The 4,762-nt window shown below is 41.3% G+C and overlaps 1 pseudogene; it reads right to left on the bottom strand.

Moving 5' to 3' along the window:
* Positions 1 to 1,460: 1,460 nt before the first annotated feature.
* Positions 1,461 to 3,445, bottom strand: LOC106602530 (GTPase IMAP family member 7-like; annotated as a pseudogene).
* Between the last annotated feature and the right edge of the window lie 1,317 nt (positions 3,446 to 4,762).

The following is a 4,762-nucleotide window of genomic DNA, read 5'->3' on the forward strand; positions in this document are numbered from 1 at the left end:
GGAAGACATGGCGCGAAATACAAAAAATACTAAAATACCACAATTCAATTTTCTCAAACAATCAACTATTTTACACCATTTTAAAGATAAGACTCTCGTTAATCTAACCACATTGTCCGATTTCAAAAAGGCTTTACAGCGAAAGCAAAACATTAGATTATGTTAGGAGAGTACATAGACAAAAATAATCACACAGCCATTTTTCAAGCAGGGAAATATGTCACAGAAACCGAAAACACAGCTAAATTATGCACTAACCGTTGACGATCTTCATCAGATGACACTCCTAGGACATTATGTTATACAATACATGTATGTTTTGTTCAATCAAGTTCATATTTATATCCAAAAACAGCATTTTACATATTTGCGTGATGTTCAGAAAATGTATTTTCCACCACAAACTTCCTGTGAATTTACAAAAATACTCTTTATAAACGTTAACAAAATACATAACAATTATTTTAAGAATTATAGATACACAACTCCTTTATGCAATCGCTATGTCAGATTTTAAAATAGCTTTTCGGTGAAAGCACATTTTGCAATATTCTGAGTACATAGCTCAGCCATCACGGCTAGCCATTTTGACACCCGCCAAGTCGGGGCAAACTAAACTCAGAATTAGTATTAGAAAAATTGTATTACCTTTGCTGATCTTCATCAGAATGCACTCCCAGGACTGCTACTTCCACAACAAATGTTGTTTTTGTTCCAAATAATCCATAGTTATGTCCAATACCTCCGTTTTGTTCGTGCGTTCAGGTCACTATCCAAAGGCATTTCGAGACCAAAAAATTCCAAATGTTCCTTTACCGTACTTAGAAGCATGTCAAACGCTGTTTAAAATCAATTTTATGCTATTTTTCTCGTAAAGTAGCGATAATATTCCAACCGGACAATCGTGTTTTCATTCAAAGAGGAAAAGAAAAAACACTGTGCTCGCGGGAACGCGCATTTCCAATCTCTTAGTCACCAGGCAGTCCTCTGACAAACTGTGCTCTTATTATCTGCCCAGAGACAGGAGACGGCTCAATCCACGTTCTGAAGGCTTTAGAGAGCCAATGGAAGACTTAGGAAGTGCAACGTAACTCATAAGTATTTGTAGTTTCTCTGGGGATTCAAAAGTAGAACTACAGTTCTCAGACAGGCCACTTCCTGCTTGGAATTTTCTCAGGTTTTTGCCTGCCATATGAGTTCTGTTATACTCACAGACACCATTCAAACAGGTTTAGAAACTTCAGAGTGTTTTCTATGCAAATCTACTAATAATATGCATATTCCCATTTCTGGGCAAGAGTAGTAACCAGTTTAAATCGGGTAAATTTTTCATCCGGCCGTGAAAATACTGCCCCCTATCCTAGACAGGTTAATTAAGTTTGCAGTTATAGTTTTGTTCCATTGTCACATACGTAATGCAATGCCATCTCACGATTAATTGTTATTCTAACGACACCATCTCATAAGATACTACACCAACCACTTTTTGGAGGATTTTTTGTGTATTCATTTTTCCTTTCGGCTTCTCTTCTGGCTTCTCCTTCCTTGATTTTCCTTAGCATCTCTTGTTCTTTCTTTGGGAGCTCTCCTTCATATTTTGCCTTTAGTTCCTCCTCCGCTCTGAGTGTCTCCTCTTCCTGCTCTTTCAGGATCCTCTCCTTCTCCTCTTCAATCGCCCTCTCAGCCTTTTGGAACATCTCAGAGGTGTAGTGGCTTCCTCCATTCATCGTGACCATCTTGTTAATCTTCTCAACCAGCTCAGTGACCTGGGAGCGATTCTACTTATCTCTGTTGTTGAAGTCATGATACCGCCCACCGCAGTTGGCAATGACATCCTGAAGATCTGGACAGGCACGCAAAAAGTCTTCAATTGTTTGTTCTTCTTCAAGCTGGTCTGCATTTGTGAAGAGGACCATGATGTATTTTCCTGCATCTTTTCCAAAGAACTTCTGAATCATCTCCACTGTGTCTCTCTCCTCCTGTGTGTATCTACCCAGCACCATCACCACAAGGAACACATGGGGCCCAGGAGCAGAGAAGGAGATGCACTTCACAGTCTTCATCAGGGTCTCCCTTTGTGTTATCTTGGTGTCAAACAATCCTGGAGTGTCAACAATAGCAACTTCTCTCCCATCCATCTCCCCTCTAGCCTTGTCACACACTATTGTCAAAGAAGCAGGGGAAAAATGAGATTCAAAAGCTTTTCTCCCCAGGATGGTATCTGCTGTTGCACTCTTCCCAACACCAGTCTTCCCAACCAGAACAATCCTCAGCACCTTCTTCTGCTGCACTGTTGGTTGACAGACATTTGTTACTTTTCATCTTGAAATCAGAATCAAGCATGTTAGGTCTGTAGAATCTAAACTCTGAGCAAATTAGCAACGGCTGTCTATCAATTGAACCATGTGAATGCAACTACAACATGAAATTATAAACTAATTTTTGCTCAAAGAGACAAAGACATTAACAGAACTACAATGATACTGCGCATTCTGCAATGAAATATAAAATTACATAAACAATTAATCTATCAAAACTGACTATGCTACAGTAATACGTTATTGTGGTAGCTGGTATTAACACAGCATTACACACGCCACCAGGTGGTCCAGTACTGAATTTGAGTACATATTGGTATCATTGTTAGAGTATTGGGACGCACCCAACACACACGTTGGGCTTGTTCGACAATGCAGGCGACTGCCGACTGACTGGTCTACAGATCACCTTGCTTGAATCATAAATAACAACAAATTATTATTAGTAGTAGATCACAATTGACCTATGATACACCACGCTTTTGATGCTCTCGAACACAACCGTTGAATGTAGCTGCGACCAGTGTTGCCAATTTAGGCGCTATATTTAGTGAGTTTTCGTACCCCTCCAACGACTTTTATTGGTAAAAGAGGCAAGCGAATAGTTAGTTACAAATTCAGCTACTTTTCAGGCTGCCTTTGGGGGATTTTGCCACAGAGAGTTTCTATGGTTTTGATAGCATTTCAAGACTTCTCCCACTCAATTCTGCCACAAACGACAGTGGGAGAAGTGGTCTGGGGGTGCGGCAGTACAGCGGGGACCGCAGTTATGCCGCAGCAAGGGAAAATTGGTCCTGTGAAGTCGTCTAGCGACTAATCAAGGAGCCAATAGCGAGTCTCACTGAAACTTAATGGGCAACAGTGGATGCAACTGCATGCCTGTAACACCATGCTCCAGTTTACTAATAAAGTAATCAGTTTATAAAGAGTTACTCCCTCACTTCATCCAAGGCATAAAGAGTTCAATAGGTTTTTACAGTTATGGTTGAATAAAAAATATTGTTAAAAAGCTCAGCAGTGAGATCATTTTATGAGCAGTTGATTTTGAAGAACACGAAAAACAAACACTAGACATGAGTTCCCATACGTCTTATTACCGTGTAGGTTGTTTACTCACCACTAGCCATGTTCGGGTCTTGTAGAGTCAATCCGTCAGGTCCTATGAGAGAGAATGGATCTATCGAGAGAATAGAGTATAAAGGCAAGAGAAGAGAATATAAAGGCAAGAGAAGAAAAAGCCTGGAAGGAGGAGAGATGACTAGAAACAATTCGGTTTACCGTTTTATGTATGGATTAATTGGCGGAGTAGAGGACCATGTGCATTTCAGGTAAAATAACAACTCAATGTCCAAGGACAAATTAGTTAGCAACAGCAAGCTAGCTAAAAAGGACAAATTATCTAGCAAGTGCAAGCTAGCTAGCAAAATTGCCATAAATATTTAATGCTTTTCGACCTGTCCCCAAATTAATATACATTGGGGCAAAAAAGTATTTAGTCAGCCACCAATTGTGCAAGTTCTCCCACTGAACTTGTTATCAGTATAAAAGACACCTGTCCACAACCTCAAACAGTCACACTCCAAACTCCACTATGGCCAAGACCAAAGAGCTGTCAAAGGACACCAGAAACAAAATTGTAGACCTGCACCAGGCTGGGAAGACTGAATCTGCAATAGGTAAGCAGCTTGGTTTGAAGAAATCAACTGTGGGAGCAATTATTAGGAAATGGAAGACATACAAGACCACTGATAATCTCCCTCGATCTGGGGCTCCACGCATGATCTCACCCCGTGGGGTCAAAATGATCACAAGAACGGTGAGCAAAAATCCCAGAACCACACGGGGGGACCTAGTGAATGACCTGCAGAGAGTTGGGACCAAAGTAACAAAGCCTACCATCAGTAACACACTACGCCGCCAGGGACTCAAATCCTGCAGTTCCAGATGTGTCCCCCTGCTTAAGCCAGTACATGTCCAGGCTCGTCTGAAGTTTGCTAGAGAGCATTTGGATGATCCAGAAGAGGATTGGGAGAATGTCATATGGTCAGATGAAACCAAAATATAACTTTTTGGTAAAAACTCAACTCGTCATGTTTGGAGGACAAAGAATGCTGAGTTGCATCCAAAGAACACCATACCTACTGTGAAGCATGGGGGTGGAAACATCATGCTTTGGGGCTGTTTTTCTGCAAAGGGACCAGGACGATTGATCCGTGTAAAGGAAAGAATGAATGGGGCCATGTATCGTGAGATTTTGAGTGAAAACCTCCTTCCATCAGCAAGGGCATTGAAGATGAAACGTGGCTGGGTCTTTCAGCATGACAATGATCCCAAACACACCGCCCGGGCAACGAAGGAGTGGCTTTGTAAGAAGCATTTCAAGGTCCTGGAGTGGCCTAGCCAGTCTCCAGATCTCAACCCCATAGACAATCTTTGGAGGGAGT

Source organism: Salmo salar, chromosome ssa04 (genome assembly GCF_905237065.1).
Source record: "Salmo salar chromosome ssa04, Ssal_v3.1, whole genome shotgun sequence".
In the NCBI taxonomy this organism is placed as follows: domain Eukaryota; kingdom Metazoa; phylum Chordata; class Actinopteri; order Salmoniformes; family Salmonidae; genus Salmo; species Salmo salar.